At 42.9% G+C, this 19,574-nt stretch overlaps 1 protein-coding gene across 1 annotated transcript in view; it reads left to right on the plus strand.

Moving 5' to 3' along the window:
• Window positions 2,064-19,574, plus strand: part of ELOVL7 (ELOVL fatty acid elongase 7) — an 81,342-nt gene continuing 63,831 nt past the window's right edge. Inside the window, exon 1 of the mRNA XM_018065758.1 lies at window positions 2,064-2,220. The gene's annotated coding sequence lies outside the window, so the exon portion shown is untranslated. The remainder of the gene's footprint in view (window positions 2,221-19,574) is intronic.

The raw sequence follows: 19,574 nt of genomic DNA on the forward strand, positions 1-19,574 counted from the left end.
TGGATGTTGAAAGAGCCTCCTAATTACCAACTTGCCTCTACCTTTCCCATCCTGCTCCTGCCCTACTTTCAAAAGAGTTGTCTTTGTGCTCCCTCTAAAAACTTCAGTTACATGATGTCACATATTTACTCAGAATGCTTCCCTTGACCCTTTGGCCTCACTTATTGAGGTTCAACCACTCTGGCATCCTTGCTATTCTGTGAACTTGATCATCTGATGCTCGCCCATACCATTAGCCTCATAGGTCCCACTGTTTGGAATGCTGTTACCCAGATAGACACACAACCTTGCCACTTATCTTTTTACAATTTTGGCTCAAATGCCTCCTTCAGCTGAGGACTTCCATAGCTACTTTAACATTCCAACTCCCTATGTCCAAAAGCCCCTATCCCTTTCCCTTCTTTATTTTTCTTGGCAGCACTGACCATAACATGACAGCTGTATTTCACTTGTTTAGTTCTCTGTGGTATGTCATCCCCAACTAGAATGAGGTAAGCGAGGGTACATTCCACAAGAACAGAGAATTTTTGTTGTTGTTGTTATCTGTTGAATCTCCAGAGCCTGGAACTTAAAAGCACTGAATATATATGTTAAATGAATGAATCCACTTGACCTTTTTGTGTACTTGAAATTTCATAATTATACATAGGTAGTTAGATAGTGATAAACACAAAAGCAAATATTGTTAAGCAATTGTCTCTAGTTCCCAGTAGCCACGTCTATTAAACGGCATGTTCTTATGATGAAAGCAAAGTTTATCTAAACAGAAGGAGAAATCTTTAGCTTCTCTAATACTTAATAACCTATTTTAACAAAGAATTCCAGGCTTCAGAATCACTATAATCAAGAAGCAAGAATATCTAAATGATTAATAATATTATTTTATTTCCATTGCCTTTAGTTTCGCTGAAGCTGGGATTCTCTTAAATTTGAGCTTTCATGTTCCCTACTGGCTACTACAAGGGCTCTCAACATTTTGTATAAAATCTTTAAAATCTCCTGTTGATGCAGTAGGATTAGGTGGTGGAAGGCCACACCTGTACCTGAGTGAAACATGCTTTTTCTCCCTCCCCTTCCTCCTGGGTAGTCTGGACCTTCCGGCAATGATTTCATGCTTAAAACTCACAGCAGAAACTCACAGACCATGCTTGTGAAGTGCCGGGATCAGGATTTCAGCCCCTCCTGCTACATTCCGGCTTCTAGAAGACAACTCAATTCTCCTTCTTGAGTTTTTGCCTCCACAATAATTAACTTCTTAGGATTCTTATTTTACCTTCCAGATATTGATGCCAGGATTTCCAGACATGACAGTGGTTAGGAGGATCAAGATCAGACACAAAGCAAGGCAAGCCTAACATTCATCCTCACCCCACCATTCAGTCCAGTCCAGGATAAGGAGAAGTCAATGTGCTGGAGTGTGCTGGCTGCAGCAGCTGCGGTTACTAATCAGAACAAGAAAGTTAACTTAGATTATATAGGATTTCCTCTTCATTGCTCTAATAGCCCTCTTCGCTCCCCCATATTCGCCGCAACTCTAGTTTTTAATAAGTAGGGGTGAAGCTGACCCGCACTGGGCCTCTCACGGCCGTCGGGTCTGGTCACCATTTTAGACAATGAATTAACCCTCTGAAAGAGCCTTTTCAGGAGCGAGAACTCCCTTTTTTTCCTACCACTCCGCCGCCAGCCTCATCCTCGGCCAGGTTTTCCTCATTTCAGATTTTTCTGCAACTTAATCCTGAGTCATGCTTGACAACAGTTTTCACATCATTTAAGCCTTTATTATTTAAGCCTTGACACGACCTCAGGTGATGACATCTGTGCTCAAAAAGAATTGTCCAGAGGTCAGAACCGATCTTCCCGAGCAACCCTCGGTCCCCGGTCCCAGTCGCAAGGCGAGCGGCGGGGCGCCGAGCCAGGCGGAGGAGGGGCGCCCGAGGCCGCGCGCACCTCCCAGCGGGTCCTTCCCAGCGGGCGGCTCCTCCCCGCGCCCCCTCGCGGGTACCTGGCGGCCGCGGAGGGCGGGCAGGGGGCGGCGCTGCGCGGCGTCACGCGGCTGGGTGGGAGAGCCGGCAGGTGACACCCCGGCCGCCTCCGCCCCTTTCCCAGCTTGGTCTGCGGCCAGGGCAGCAGGGGCCGCTGTGAGGAGCTCCGCGTTCGCGCCGCCGCTCGCCGCCGCCCTCTGCTCGCGCGCCCAGGCGCTTCGGCTCCGCTCCTCGAGGGGTGAGTGCGGGGCTCCGAGCCGGGGGGCCGGGGCCTAACTTTTCCGGGACGCAGAGGAGGAGGGATGGGGGAGGAGAGGGAGAGGACCCCAGGACCGGGCGATCGAGGGCAGCCTAGTGGAAGGAACTTGGGCGCGGCGCGCGAGGAGTGGGATCCGGGTCCGGAAGAGTCGGGAGCCCGGCCAGGCCCTGCCTGGACTCTGGGGGGCGCTTCGGAAGTTGCGGCCGCGACGCCGGGGAGTGCCCAGGGTCCAAGCCCTTCCCGCTGGCGGGCGGGGCCGCGGAGCTCACCTGCGCCCTCCCTGGGAGCCCCCCTACTCACCCCCCCCAACATCGCACAGGGACGGTGGTCCCCGCCGTCCCTGGGTTTTGAGCCCTCCCCTAGCTTTCCCTGGGGACTGGGCCCCGCTGTTCCAGGCGAGAGGACAAAGGTGCTTGCTGGTGGGACGGGGAGGAAGAGGGACCTCCTCGACCTTGACCGCCGAGGTCATTTTCCCAGCTCCGGGATCTGGCCTTGCTCGCCACAGCCTACCCCTGCCCCGCCTGGCCGAGCCCCTTTCTTTCTGCTTCTTTCCCCTCTGGGGTGCTTTTGTGTCCTCGAGGCCAGAATTAACTCGGGGCGCTGCTCTTGCAGCGGGCGCTGCCTTTTTGGCTCCCTGAACTGCATCCTGTCCCGGCAGCGGCTGCTGGCTGAGGAGAGTGATGAGTACAGAGCGGTAGAACAGGTCGTGCCGGAGATGGAAATCGGAAAGCCTGTTGTTTCATCTTCCGAGGTATCGTTGGTTAGAAAATGGGCCTTCCCCCCTAATCAACCAGCGCTGATTCAAACTTACCGGATGCCAAGGGAGCGTTCGTTAGAGCTCCCTAGGGAAGGCTGGGACAGGAAGGATCTGGTCTCTACCCCTGTCCAGCTTGGGGAAAACAAGTGCCACAACGACTGAAGAATAGTTTTGGCGACCAAGCCTTTTTCCTTTTACTGATCTATTCCCTCGAAAAGCTTTTTCACTTAACCCTATATTCTCAGGTTACTCTTTCTCGCTCTTACTGTTTCACTGCCTTGAAAGAGTCATCAACTTTTGATTGTCCCCAGTCTTCTTGCCCATCGTTTGACTGTTAATTCCCTTCCTGTCAATTCCCTTGACTGTTAATTCCCTTATTTTGTAGTTTTTGTTTCTACTTCTGGCTTGAAATTGTTCCCCTCTAGGTCACTGAGGATTAAAAACAAAAAATCCCCTCCACCCCCAGTGGCAGACATGTATTGAATGCTTCTTGGCCTGGCACTGTTCTAAGAACTTGTATCAAATCTGTTAATTCTCACAGCAGCCCTATGGAGTAAATAAATGAAAACATGATGCTTTTTCAGATAGGGGAACTGAGACACAGGAACTTGCCCAAAGGCACACAAGTAGCTGGAGGAGATTGCAACTGAGATGCCAACTCAGGGGTCTGAGGCTGGTAACAACCACTGTGGGTACCCACTCACCTAGAGTTCCTTTCTTTCTGACTTTCCTGAAGTCCTGTGCTGTTTCATGCTTCACTGACCAGGCTCTCATTCTCTGGTTCCTTTTTTCCTTCTTGTGTACAAAGGTACTCATTTAGGTTTCCTTTTCATAGAATTTTGTTACTTAGGTTATCACTGCTACTTACTCGCCTTAAATTCTGTGGTTTCCATGGATCTTATTCAGTTTTAGTGTATATTGTAATACAGCAAGTCCCCCTCATATGAAGAACCTTCCCGATTGTGAACTTTCAAAGGTGCAAGTGTGCATCTGGTTCCAGCAGGAAACCGCAGTCTGCGCCGTCAACATCAGGTGTGAATGAAATAGCAGCTTGCTCTCCATTTCCTTTTGCTGATGACCCTTCAAGTTCTATCATCTCCTATCTCTTCTCCCTCCTCCAGTCAGTGACTCGTCTTGCCTGTTCACTTGATGCCAGCTGTTGTACAACTGTACACGTTTTCTTTATTTTTTGTGTTTGTTATGTATTATTTGTGTGAGAAGTATTATAAACCTATTACAATATAGTGCTAACTCTGTTGGACTTACGAACACAGTCTTGGAATAGAACTTGGTCGTTTGTAGGGGACTTACTGTATTTCATTTGGATTTGTCTTGCTTTGCTGCAAAGCATTTCTAGTTAACACCAGTTAGTTATATTAGCCTCCCTCCCCTTTATCATAGTCACCCAGGTGCAAAACCCAGAGGTCGTGTCTCAGATTACACTTTTTTCAATTGGAAACCTCTTTTCAGCTTTTACCTTGTCTCTTCCTTCTAGCCTTCCTCATTCTCACCTCTGTTCCCCTCTTCTCTTTACTAGTCTCCCTCTTCCCCACTCCTGAACATTTGTTTATCACTTATATCATTTTTTGTTGTTGATTAGCTTCTTCCATCAATAGTCATGGTCCATAGAAAGATTGTAAACAAAGTAAGGCTAATTTTTCAAGCCTTGCAACTAGTATCAGCTTGATAAATGCTTGCAGAATACGATGCAAGATGAATTAAGGTAGCATATACTGGGTGGGTTGGATGATGATAGAAAACTTAAAATTTTTTAAGCTGGGTTTTAGAGAATGTTAAGGAGTTTGTTTCAATAAACATGGGGGAGCTGGCAGACAATGCAGAAGAAGAGGAGTTGGCCTCTGTCAGCTACATTGCTGCAGACAGAAACCCACCTATCCTGGCTAAACATTCCACTTAGAAGTGTAATGAATAAGGACCATGTCAACAGAGAATCATGAATCCTAACCTTATCCTAGCAAAACAAGAGATGAAACCACAGTGAGTTACATGAAAACCCCAATTTTACTGACAAATATAACACATAATAAAAATGCAGAAAACATAAAAGAAGAGATTACCACAGTAGATAATTTAGAAGTAGAATAACTGTCTTATTCTGACAGTAGATATGATAGTTGGATATTCTGAAGATAGGCTAAATGGGAATCTTTTCTCAAAATCTCTGTGTAAGGTGATGTGGGCCTGGATTGATCCCGAAAGGCATTGTTGAAGAAGAACTGGCTGTCCTTGGGGAGGTCTGAGGTGAGGAGAAAAGAAAATTGGAAGGTGTCAAAGTGGTGAGACTGGGGAGCCAAAAAGAGAATTTCTGCATGATTCTACCACAGTAAACATTTTGCCATTTTACCTTTATCTCTCTCATTTTTTAAAATACATGTTTTCCTCTATCATACTACATATAGAGTTTTAATATTTTACATTTTCCTTGTAATATATAGTAAGCATTTTCTTATAATTTCTAAAACTCCTATTGCATTTATTCCAATAATTATGATTTCCTTAACTAATCCTCTGTTGTTGGATAGGTGTATTAGCAATAATTATAAACAACTCACATTGCAGTAATGCTTACCTTTGCAGATATGTCATTGTACAAATTGGGATTTGTTTCTTTATGGTAGGCAATGGAATGTACGTAAAAGAAAGCCTCTGTCTTCAGATAATTACTATTTGAGTTGAAGAAATAAGACTTTTTCTAATTTGTTTGTTTATTCTTCTTGGTATGCTACATGTGCAAACATCAGCTTTAGAATATGGAAGAATTTTGGAGCCTTTGTATATATAGTTGGGTAAACTCTGGGAGTTGGTGATGGACAGGGAGGCCTGGCCTGCTGCGGTTCATGGAGTCGCAAAAAGTCGAACACAACTGAGTGACTGAACTGAACTGAACTGAACTGATATGTAGCAGCATGTTAAATTGAGAACTGATCTTCAATTTCAATAAAATACATCATAAACCAGGGAAAGAAGCATCCCATAAACACAAATTGGACTCGTCCAATTTGGACTACTCACATTATGAAAAACTGAACACTCATGCACTTTATAGGATCAGTCTTTTTTAAAAATTGAGATTTTTAATTACTCCTAATTGATTTAGATAGGAGAAGGGGACAACAGAGGATGAGATGGTTGGACGGCATCACCAACTCAATGGACACGAGTTTGAGCAAGCTCTGGGAGTTGATGATGGACAGGGAAGCCTGGTGTGCTGCAGTCCATGGAGTCACAAAGAGTCAGACACGACTGAGCGACTGAATCAAACTGATTTAGATATATCAAAAGCGCATGTTATTGCCTTGACAAATAAAATTATCCTTTTTCTTGGTGATAAATATGTCCAAAGAGATAGATATTTCCATTATTCAGATGAACTAAGTTACCATATAACATATAACTTGTATGACTACCTTGTTAAAGACAAATCTGCATCCACTTGGAGAAGCAGCCACAGGCCTTAACCACCAGCAGCCCAGCTCCTTTGTTTCCTCCAAGATTAACTATAGAGTCAAACTCAGCCAAAATTTGGGAATTGCAGAAGTTCAAATTCAATAAACATCTGAGTGTTAGGTTTGCATCAGGCAGAGTGGTTGGGCAGGATGCTGAAGCTCGTCCAGGTCTGTGTGGGTTCAAGGGAGGTAAATACAGTACAGTGTGAAAAACTGTGATTAACAGAGACAGAGCATGGGGGAAGCCAAATGGGAAGGCAGGCAGAACTGCCCTCCTGAGCCGAAAGAAGGAACACTGGAGTAGAGAAATGGGCTGAGGGCTGGAAGTCGAATTCAGGCTGTGGTGCATTCAGAGAACTGGAAACACTGTAAAAATCACTGCAGAGCAGGGTGTGATAGGAGGTTGCTAAGCGTGCTCGGCTTACTGAAGGCTGCATTTCACCTAGTAAAAATTTTGGATTTTGTCATACAGGCAATGGGGTGGGGGGAGCGGGCTTTGGAGCCTTTTAAGAATGGAAGGGACCTGTTGGTATTGGTATTTCAAAAGCACCCCTCTGCACTTGCAACTTCATCATTCTAGAACCTCTCCCTCTCCTGTGGAGCTTTATCTCTTTTCTCTGTCTGACCCTGGAAAGGACAGCTCCCTTCCGCAATGATTTGGGAACAGAAAATGAGCTTGTGCCAAATGCTTATAGAATGCACGCTCTTGCTAACGATTACGAGGGGAAAAGTTTGAGCATCTTTTAGGTATCAGTCAATAGTTGCAGTCAGGCACTTCTGTGCATTTTTCTCATGAATTGTCTGAAGACAGCAAGGTCTGTACCAGAATCCTCACAGCATACATGGATGCAGAAAAGTGAAGAAAGGTGCTCAAGTGAAGAAGCAGAAATTGTGCTCAGCAAGGGTCCAGGGTTACAAGTGTGCAGCCAGGATTTAAACCCAAGTATAGTTACAACATTCAGGCTCTTCTGCCTTAGTATACTAACTTTGTGGGTTGATAATTTAGAGGGTGTCTCTTAAGCCACTAGGGTTCTAATATCCAACACTAGTTTTGTGAGGTCCCAAGTAGCTAAAATGGTAAAAAAAAAAAAAATCTGCCTGCAATGCCGGAAACCTTAGTTCGATCCCTGGGTCAGGAAGATCCTCTGGAGAAGGGAATGGCAACTCACTCAGTATTCTTGCCTGGAGAATCCCATGAACAGAGGAGCCTGGCGGGCTACAGTCCACGGGATCGTAAAGAGTCAGACAGGACTGAGTGACTAATACTTAATAATACTTAAGGACAACCATAAACATAAACCTTATTTTAGACTTTTTAGGGTCGGTGGTAGAAATACGAGAACAAGAGAAAGAGGGTTTGGCAAATTGTCCCTCATCTAAATACAGCCCCCCATTCCTTCGTCTTCTTCCTTTCCATCCCAAATTGTGGGATTTTTGTCTTAATAGCACATTTACGATGTATTTGTTTGCTTGTTACAGTTACATGGCGTAACACGGACAGATGAGAAGGAAAGGCTGCTTGTATCTCACGGGGTCCAGGGCTTCTCCGCTCAGTCCTCTTCTTACTGGTCCCTGCCTTCTCTAGGCAGACAGTGCTGTGCTGGATCCTACAAGCCCAAAGATGTGTGTCTGAGGAGCAAACTAATGCTGACCTCACACATTAGTCCCTCCGCTTTTATCCTGCGATTCGCTGCAAGGCATATTCTTATACCTTCAGTCTTTGAAAATTTTCTTTGAAATTCTAACCAGTGAGACTTTAACCTGGAGAAAGAAGAAAAATAGAAATCACATTCTTAGGAAACCAACCTCAAGTGACTGCTTATAGAATAACTTATTCCTGAGCAAATGTGGAATTTAAAAAGTGAAGTGTAAGAATCACTGTTCATTGTTCAAAGGGAGGAGAAAGGGGGTAATAGATGTAATATTAAACATTAAGTATAATCAATATTTTTATAATTAAAAAATAGAACTATATTAGGTTGAACATATTCAGTTGACATTTCTCTAGGAAAAACTGTTTGGATATTGGCAGTTACATATGATTCATCCTAATATGGGGCTTCCGAGTTGACAATAGCGGTAAAGAGCCTGCCTGCCAATGCAGGAGACATAAGAGACAGGGGTTCGATCCCTGGGTCAGGAAGAGCCCGTGGAGGAGGGCATGGCAACCCACTCCAGTATTCCTGCCTGGAGAATCCCATGGACAGAGGAGCCTGGCGAGCTACAGTCCTTAGCGTCACGGAGTCGGACACGACTGAAGCGACTTAGCATGCACACATTCTAATATAAAGATAATCCTCTTGACACCTAACTGGTTGACCCCATGAGCCCGTGTTCATTTCTCCATAAAACACACCAAATGCTGCCCAGATGTGAATATGGCCTTCTAGTAGCCTGTTCCCTGCTCCTACAACTGGGTCAGTGACTGTCTTTATTGCAAGCCTATTGGTGTCAATTATGCTTGTTACTGGATGGCATCACTGACTCGATGGACGTGAGTCTGAGTGAACTCCGGGAGTTGGTGATGGACAGGGAGGCCTGGCGTGCTACGATTCATGGGGTCGCAAAGAGTCGGACACGACTGAGCGACTGAACTGAACTGATGCTTGTTATCGTGATTAGGTAATTTCAGTTCAGTTCAGTCGCTCAGTCGTGTCCGACTCTTTGCGACCCCATGAATCACAGCACGCCAGGCCTCCCTGTTCATCACCATCTCCCGGAGTTCACTCAGACTCACATCCATCGAGTCAGTGATGCCATCCAGCCATCTCATCCTCTGTCATCCCCTTCTCCTCCTGCCCCCAGTCCCTCCCAGCATCAGAGTCTTTTCCAATGAGTCAACTCTTTGCATGAGGTGGCCAAAGTACTGGAGTTTCACCTTTAGCATCATTCCTTCCAAAGAAATCCCTGGCTGATCTCCTTCAGAATGGACTGGTTGGATCTCCTTGCAGTCCAAGGGACTCTCAATTTAAATGTGTGTAAATCTATAAAAGTACAAAAGGAAGGAGTATTATTCCTATGAAGAGAATGTTGTATTCTTTGGAAAGTTTCCTTTAAAGCGAGTGACTTAAAAAGTAGGTAGGAGAACTGTAAAGAATTGGAGAGAAGATTTTGAAAGCTTGAGAGATAATATCCTAAGCTTGGTTTGCAATTTTTTTCTGTTTGTTTTCTTTTTGTTTCTTAGTTTTCAGTCCACATAGAACACTAAAAGTTAGAACTGTAGAAAATAAATTCTGACTATGGTTTATGTGAGAAAAATATTGGGCAGGAATTCTTCCTCAAGGGAAATCTTGAAATTACTTTGGAAAACTGGGAACTTAGTGCCTATTAATATGTCTAAAGATAAAGTACATATTTATGGTATATATATAATTTTTGATTCTTCAAACAATTTTTTTTTGATTAATCAACCGGAACTAGTCAAAATTGCAGCAGTATTTTTTTTTAAATTCCAGCTGTTAGACTATAATCATTTATGCTGTTACATAGTAGATTGTCAGAACCTTTGCCTCTGTAGGTATATAATGCACCTCATTAATAAAGACTAGTGGAACTTTGCCATTTAGATTGTAAAAAGCAGAGTACATGTAGATTTTTTTACTTTGCTTAGCATACCATACTAATACATATTCAACTCTACTTCTTATTTTAAATTAAGCTTTTAGTATCCATATACTATTTAAGCTTATTTTAATAATATGAACCAATACATAGAACCTAGAGCTGGTTCCTACCTCCCTTACATGACTTCTATAAAGATTGAAAGCAAAAATACAAAGGCTAGAGTTAGCTAGAATCAGTTAAACTTCATCAATTTCATAGTGTTATTAAGTTGGTAAGTTGAATTAGGCAAGGTATAATTTATTCTAGATTCAAATGTTTGTTATAGTGGTATGATAATTATTTTCTGAAACATTATAACAGGTTAGTGAAAAAAGACCAAACATAAAATGTGAAAAATAAAAATACATTTTACAATAATAGCATTTATTGAACACTTGCTGTATGCCAGGCACTTTGCTGAATTCTAACGTGCCTTATCTTATTTAATCTTCACAGAAGCCCTACTAGGAGGATAGTAGTGTTTCTAGTGTATAGACAAGAAAACTGAGGCATATAGAAGTTGAGTGACTTGTCCAAGATCATGTGGTTAGACACAGCATTGGAAATCAGACCCAGTTCAGTCTGGGCTCCAGTGCCCACGTGCCCTAATATAGATTGTTTTTCTTTTTGTAAGCAGTGTATTTGAGAGGTGGTCCTGGCAGTAATAGCAGGGACAGGGGAAGGGAGGCAGCCAGTACAAAGAGTGTCAATGAAGATGGTACTACTACTACTGTGGGTGCCTAGGCCTCCTTCCCGCAGGATACTTCCCAGACTTATCTATCCAAGCGGCAAGGAAGTGAAAACTCTGTTGGGACATGTGCATGTCTTTTAAAAGACATGTTAAAGCGTTTTGCACTTGTAAAGGACCTTAGAGATCCTTTAGATCAACTTCTTTTACAGATGAGGAAACCGAGGCCCAGCAAGTACAAGTCATTTGGCCAAGGCTATGTGTGTGTTAGTCATTCAGTCATCTCCGACTCTGCCCGCCAGGCTACTCTGTCCATGGAATTCTCCAGGCAAGAATACTGGGATGGGTTGTCATTTCTTCCTCCAGAGGATCTTCCTGACCCCAGGGATCAAACCTGGGTCTCCTGCAGTGCAGGCAGATTCTTTACCGTCAGAGCCACCAGGGAAGTCCAGTCAAGCCCATAAGCCTATTTAAAATGTGGGACCAGAGTCACATATGTAAAAAACAAACTTATGGTTACCAGGGGGAAGAGTGGGAAGGTCTAAACTGGGAGATTGGGATTGATGTATACACATTACTATATATAAAATAGATAACTAATAAGGACCTTACTGTATAGCACAGGGAACTCTGCTCAATAGTATGTAATGACCTATGTGGGAAAAGAATCTTAAAATGAGTAGATATATGTCTATGTATGGCTAATTCACTTTGCTGTACACCTGAAACTAATGCAACATTGTAAATCAACTATACTTCAATTTAAAAACAATGTTTTTAATTAGGAAATAAAAATGTGGGGACTAGAAATGAGTTCTCCTGATTAGAGTCTAAATGGTTTTCTGACTTGCTAATTATTTTATCTTCATTAACCTTAACTCTGAATGTGACTTCACTACTGAATCTGTTTTTTTAAGATTTTTTTGATGTGGACCATCTTAAAATTCTTTATTGAATTTGTTATAATATTGCTTCTGTTTTATGTTTTGTTTTTTTGGCCCAAAGGCGTGTGGGATCTTAGCTCCCAAGCAGGGGTTGTACCCGCACGCCCTACATTGGGAGGCAAAGTCATAATCACCGCCAGGGAAGTCCCACTACCGAATGTTTAAAGCCCCTAAATTGCCCCATCCATCCTTGTCTGTAAGTAACAACATTAATTAGTCCTGTAGATTTTACTGTGCATCATGACCAGGGCAAGGATTACGTTTCCCCTGTGTGATGAGTGGGAAACGCAAAGCAATGTGATGTTTCTCATTCTGAGGCCCATGAATTATAGAACCTAACCCTGAACCATGACTGAAAATGTAAAAGAAGAAAAATACATTATCTTAGCCAACACAGCTAAACCATCCAGCCCAGCCCATGCTGGCTCATCTAACAGGCCCTAACACTCATTCTCTGTCCTTAGCCATAGTTTATCACCTTTAGGTGACTGCCTGAGAATCTCATGGAAGTAGCATCTGTGGGGCTGGATGGGGTGAGGTCGGAGGAGAGTTGGTGCCCACTGCTTTTCTGGGCACCCCCTAAAAAATCTGTCGACCTGCAATCTTTCACTATTTCATCAGTAGACAGAGCAAGGATGGGTTGTTAACCATTTCCTTACTACCAAACAAGGATGTGCTGCTGTTTTTCCTCCGTGTCCTTCTTTGCTTGTACATGCCATAAAAGAAATTCTTTGCATGCATAATCTCAGTTCTTAGTGTAACCCTAAGTAGTGTGTATCTCAACTCAATTTTACAGACGAAAATTTGAGACTCCAAGAAATTTAGGTGATTTCTGCTAAGGTCACTGCAGGGTGAGTGGCAGACCTGCGTCTGTGCTTAGTCACCCAGTCATGTCCGACTCTTTGTAGCCCACCAGGCTCCTCTGTCCATGGGGATTTTCCAGGCAAGAATACTGCAGTGGGTTGCCATGCCCTCCTCCAGGGGATCTTCCCAACCCAGGGATCAAACCCAGATCTCTCCCATTGCAGGCAGATTCTTTACCATCTGAGTCACCAGGGAAGCCTGGACCTGGGTCTAGAATGCAGATATTCTGATTACACAGCCTGCCATTTATTCTGTGTGACCTTAGAATCTATTTCCTCATCTTTAGTAAAGAATCATGGAGGATGGCAGATAATATGCTTATGAAATAGGACAGTTACAAAGTTTGTACGTGATAATATGTAATTTACATTCCACATTAAAAAGAATGTTTGAAATGCTCGCAATAAATATATTAAGATCCAAGCACAGAAGGGGGAAATCTAGGTGACAGAATTATGATAAATGGAACTCTAAATTTTAACTTCTAGCTGGGAGTAGATGAAAGAGTAAGATGGTATTATCACAACTCTACTGGTTTGGTTTTTTAACACCAAAGATCAATTTTTAAGGCAATTTTTTCTCCTAGAAATGAATTATAGGAGGAATTTATTTATCAAGTAGGTTCTTATAAAAAGGATCTTGAATCACTTCATGTAAATATAATGCTTTCAATAATAGTTTTGGTAAAGATGGAAAAATATTCTTTAATATTGATTCTTTATGTAAAGTTTATTTCCTTTTGGCCCAGCCATGTGGCATGTGGCGTTTTAGTTCCCTGATCAAGGATCAAACCTGTGCCCCCAGCAGTGGAAGAATAGTATCTTAACCACTAGACCACTCAGAAAGTCCCATATATTAATATTGGCTCTTGATAACTAATTTATTATGGACAGTAATGAAGGTAAACTCTGAAGCATCTCTTCAAAGGCGTCAGGGTTAGGCTAATAAACTTTTATTGTTCAGTTGCTAAGTCATGTCCAACTCTTTGTGGCCCCATGGACTGCAGCACACAGTGTTTCCCTGTCCTTCACCATCCACTGAGTTGCATGATGCCATCCAATCATCTCATCCACTGTTGCCCCCTTCTCCTCCCGCCTTCAATTTTCCCCAGCATCAGGGTCTTTTCCAGTGAGTCAGTTCTTCCCATCAGATGGCCAAAGTATTGGAGCTTCAGCAACAGTCCTTCCAATGAATATTCAGGATTGATTTCCTTTACAGTGACTGGTTTGATCTCTCTGCAGTCAAAGGGACTTTCAAGAATATTCTCCAGGACTACAGTTTGAAAGCAACAGTTCTTTGATGCTCAGCCTTCTTTATGGTCCAACTCTCACATCTGTACATGGCTACTGGAAAAGCCATAGCTTTGACTATGCGGACCTTTGTCAGCAAAGTGATGTCTTGACTTTTTAATACTTTGTCTAGATTTGCCATAGCTTTCCTTCCAAGGAGCAATCATCTTTTAATTTCATGGCTGCAGCCACCATCTGCAGTGATTTTGGAGCCCAAGAAAATAAAATCTGTCACTGTTTCCATTGTTTCCCCATTTATATGCCATAAAGTGGTGGGACTGGATGCCATGATCTTAGTTTTTTGACTGTTGAGTTTTAAGCCAGCTTTTTCACTCTCCTCTTTCACCTTCATCAAGAGACTCTTAAGTTTCTCTTTGCTTTCTGCCATTAGGGTGGTATCATCTGCATATCTAAGGTTTTCTCATGGCAATCTTAGTTGTGATCCACACCATCAAAGGCTTTCACATAGTCATTGAAACAAAAGTAGATGTTTTTTTGGAATTCTCTTGCTTTCTATCATCCAGTGGATGTTGGCAATTTGACCTCTGGTTCCTCTACCCTTTCTAAATCCAGCTTGTACATGTGAAATTTCTCAGTTCATGTACTGCTGAAACCTAGCTGGAAGGATTTTGAGCTTTACCTTGCTAACATGTGAAATGAATACAGTTGTACGGTAGTTTGAACATTCTTGTAGACTTCCCTGGTGACTCAGGTGGTGAAGAATCTGCCTGCAGTTCAGGAGACCCAGGTTCAATCCTTGGGTCGGGGAGATCCCCTGGAGAAGGGAATGGCTACCCACTCTAGTGCTCTTGCCTGGGAAATCCCATGGACAGAGGAGACTGGTGGGCTACAGTCCCTGTGTCAGACACAACTGAGTGACTAACACTTTCACATCTGAACATTCTTTGGCATTGCCCTTCTCTGGGATTGGGATGAAAGCTGACCTTTTCCAGTTCTTTGGCCACTGCTGAGTTTTCCAATTTGCTAGCAAATTGAGTGCAGCACTTTGACAGTATCATCTTTTAGGATTTTCAATTGCTCAGCTGAAATTCCATTACCTCTACTAGCTTTGTTCGGAGCAATGCTTCCTAAGGCCCACTTGACTTCCCACTCTAGGATGTCTGGCTCTAGGTGAGTGACCACACCATTGTGGTTATCCCAGTTATTAAGACCATTTTTGTGCAGTTCTTCTGTGTATTCTTGCCTCTTCTTCTTAATATCTTTTGCTTCTGTTAGATCCTTACAGTTTCTGTCCTTTTAACCATTCAGCATCACAATAATCCAAGTCTGTGCCCCAACCACAAATGCTGAAGAAGCTGAAGTTGAATGGTTCTATGAAGACCTACAAGACTTTCTAGAACTAACACCAAAAAAGATGTCTTTTCATCATAGAGAATTGGAATGCAAAAGTAGGAAATCAAGAGATACCTGGAGTACTAGGCACATTTGACCCTGGAGGACAAAATGAAGCAGGGCAAAGGCTAACAGAGCTTTGCCGAGAGAATGCACTGGTCATAGCAAACACTCTCTTCCAACAACACAGGAGTTGACTTTACACACAGACATCACCAGATGGTCAATACTGAAATCAGATTGGTTATATTCTTTGCAGCAGACCAGGGAGAAGCTCTGTACAGTCAGCAAAAACAAGGCCTGGAGCTGACAGTGGCTCAGATCACGAGCTCCTTATTGCAAAATTCAAACTTAAATTAATAAAGTTTAGGTTCTTATAATGATTACAGTAACAACTCATCCTAAGTAAAGCAGCTTTTTTAGACCTAAGATTAGTCTAAGGATGGGCATTAGAGGGTTCATAACATCTCAAAAACATCAAATCTATGTATACATTGTTGTTTCTGGAGTAGTAGCCCACAGCACCATAGTCTCAAAGGCTATTGATTTAGGAGAGACATGAAATAAAATATATAAAATGCTTAATAAAGTTTCACTTATAAACATGTACAGGGATTAGCTTTTAATGTTAATGTTAGAATTAAGCGTATAGTGTTTACATGAACTGACTGTGTAGAATTTATCCAAGTTGCAAGGACACAGCACTAATAGCGAGGCCTCTGAACAGAGGTGACCTTCATCCATGATAGTTTTCATTTCTGTTTTCCTGTTTCTCTAGGAAAAATGACTTCTGCTTTAAGTGTTAAATCAATATTCACTAGTTTATGAAATAAACCTTGACTATTTTCTGTGAGTTAGACACTGGAGATGTAGAAATCTGAAAGTCAGCTCCCCTCATCATTTCTTTCTGTATCTCATGCTCACATCCGATTTAGCAGCCATCATGTCAGGTATGTCCCCAAAGTGTATCCTGAATCCATCTGCTTCAATAAACTCCTGATCCTGCTGCCTGCCTACCATCAGTTCTCTACCAAGCAAGCAAGTTAATTTTTAAACACATAAATCAGATCATGTCACTGCTTTGCTTAAAAGCTTCTGATGAGAGTTTCAGTTTTATAAGATGTAAAGAGTTCCAAAGATGGATGGAAATAATGGTTGCTCAACAATATGAATGTACTTAATACCACTGAACAATGCACTTAAAAATGGTTAGTTGGTAAATTTTATGTGTATTTTATTATTTATAATTAAAAATAATCATACAACAACAACAAAAAGTCTTTGATGGTTTCCCATTGTACCTAGAATAAAAACTCTGACTCTCTCACTGAGGCCTCGGGACCCTGTATACTCATTTCTCTGAGTCGTCTAGCATCAGTCTCTTCCTTGACTCTGCTTGCTATTACTCCAACATACTGTTTGTCCCTGCCTCTAGCCTTTGCCCTTGCTTTCGTCTCCTCCAGGACTGTTCGCCCCTCAGATCCTCTCAAATGTTCTAGAACTTTCTGACTCCCCTCCTAGTGTTGCTGTCTTCTGAATCTGTTGACCCAATCGTATCAGTCTGTCATATTTCATTTCTTCATAACATTTTTTTGTGTGTTGCTGCTGCTGCTGCTGCTGCTGCTGCTGCTGCTGCTAAGTCGCTTCAGTCGTGTCCGACTCTGTGACCCCATAGACGCAGCCTACCAGGCTCCTCCGTCCATGAGATTTTCCAGGCAAGATTACTGGAGTTTTTTTTGTTTTAAGTTTGGCTAATCTTTGTTTTGAGCTTCCCTGATGGCTCAGTGAGTAAAGAATCCACCTGCAATGCAGGAGACACAGGAGACGTGGGTTCAATTCCTGGGTTGGGAAGACCCCCTGGAGAAGGGAATGGCAACCCACTCCATTTTTCTTGCCTGGAAAATCCCATGAACAGAGGAGCATGGTGGGCTACACTCCAAAGGGTCATAAACAGTTCAGTTCAGTCACTCAAGCGTGTCTAACTCTTTGTGACCCCATGGACCACAGCATGCCGGGCTTCCCTCTCTGTCACTGACTCCTGGAGTTTACTCAAATTCATGTCCATCAAGTCGGTAATGTCATCCAACCGTCTCATCCTCTGTCGAACCCTTCTCCTCCTGCCTTCAATCTTTCCCAGCATCAGAGTCTTTTCAAATGAGTCAGTTCTTCACAGCAGGTGGCCAAAGTATTGGAGTTTCAGCTTTAGCATTAGTCCTTCCAATGAATATTCAGGACTGATTTCCTTTAGGATGGACTGGTTTGATCTCCTTGCAGTCCAAGGGACTCTCAAGAGTCTTCTCCAACACCACAGTTCAAAAGCATCAATTCTTTGGCGCTCAGCTTTCTTTATAGTCCTCACATGCATACATGACTACTGGTAAAACCATCACTTTGACTAGACGGACCTTTGTTGGCAAAGTAATGTCTCTGCTTTTTAAGATCCTGTCTAGGTTGGTCATAACTTTTCTTCCAAGGAGCAAGAATCTTTTAATTTCATTGCTGCAGTCACCATCTGCAGTGATTTTGGGGCCCTCCCACTGTTTCCATTGTTTCCCCATCTATTTGCCTTGAAGTGATGGGACCAGATTCCATGATCTTAGTTTTCTGAATGTCGAGTTTTAAGCCAACTTTTTCACTCTCCTCTTTCACTTTCATCAAGAGGCTCTTCAGTTCTTTGCTTTCTGCCATAAGGGTGGTGTCATCTGCATATCTGAGGTTATTGATATTCATTTCTGTGGAACACTGCAATCCTGGATTAGGCTGGATAAGCGAATTGTAGGGGGACAGCAGAGAATGAGATGGTTGGATGGTACTGCTCAAACATGAGTTTGAGCGATTCTGGGAGATGGTGAAGGACAGCAAAGCTTGGCATGCTGCAGTCCTTGGGGTTGCAAAGAATCGGAGATGACTTAGTGACTGAACAACAACAAAATGCAGAAATAGAAAGCACAATGATTTCATTTAATCTTACTGTTGGTTACTTTTCTTATACACACTTCTTCTTGAGGACCATTGGTTTTTCTTCCTTTTGTGAGCTTATCTGTATACGTTGTGGGTGTGTGCTGTTATGTACATGTATGTTATAATACTTTTCCTATGTTCTGATTTGTAATGGGGGAGACCGGTACAGTTTTTGTTCTCTCCAGGAGTTGCTAATCCACATGACCTACCCACCTACTCTGGGTACCATCTCCCTTCCCGGATAAGACACCATACTCTATTCCCATCCGCAACCAGACTGAACCTGTTACTGCTAATTCTGGCTTGTCTCAAAGATGAGGGATTTGAGGTCAGTTGACTTCCACCCTTGCTCTCATGATTCTTGGTTACTGCCTATAAGAGAAATGCCTTGCTAGGCGTCACAGCCTTCCTGCTGTCTCCTCCTGCTGTCAACCACACTTCTGCTCTGTCTTTTCTTCTTTGAAGCCCTCTTCCACCGTGTTCAAACTCTGTCATATCCTCATTGCCATCACCTGCCAAAAATAACAGTCATGGCTCTTCCCCATCCCGTGCCTATATATCCCTTATGAGAAAGTCCGTCCATCGAGCCATCCAACAAATGCTTTCCTGTCTGACATACTCCAGGTATCATCTCAGGTGCTGGAGAGGCAGCAACACACAAAACAGAAAAAGATCCTGTTTACCCCGAGGAGCTTATATTCCAGGGTGTTATTAGGGAGTGAGCGGAAATCAGATAATAAACAAATACATATAGAACATTGGTGAAATATATAAAAATCATGATAACAACTGCTACAGGGAAAAATAAAGCAACAAAGGGTAGTCCATGGTGGTGGGGTGATGAACGTGACATTTTAGCAGAGATCCAAAAGAAGTGAAGGAGTATCATGACAAGTATCTGCAAGAAGAGAATTCCACACTGTTGGGACAGTGGTTTCAGATGTTCTTGCAGTGTTCAGGAAAGGACCAGGAGCCCAGTGTGGCTGATGCCCTCTGTGTAAGAGGCTAGGTGAGAAAAGGAGAGGTCAGAGAGGTAGTCAAGGCCACTTCGGACCTTGGAGGCCATTGTAGGAACTTTGACTCAGTGTGAGTGAGGTGGGAAGACATTGGGGCATTTTAAGCAGAGAAGTGATGTGAGGGTTTTCATTTTATTTTGTTTTATCCTTTGGTGTGTTAAGTACATTGAAGAGGAACAAAGGTGAAATAAGGGAGAGCAGCTGAGAAGCTATTGCAGTCATTCAGATAAGGGAGGACCACTGTTAAGTGAAAAGCGACTTGGATTCCAGAATTTATTTAGGAGGGTGTTGTCAGGATTTGCTGGTGGATTTGATGTAGGGGTAAGAGGACTGGAGGAATTTTTTTGTACTCTCAATTACTCCGTGTTTGGATGGACTGGCCAGAATTCCA

The sequence above is a fragment of the Capra hircus genome, chromosome 20 (genome assembly GCF_001704415.2).
Source record: "Capra hircus breed San Clemente chromosome 20, ASM170441v1, whole genome shotgun sequence".
NCBI classification, from domain to species: Eukaryota; Metazoa; Chordata; class Mammalia; order Artiodactyla; family Bovidae; genus Capra; species Capra hircus.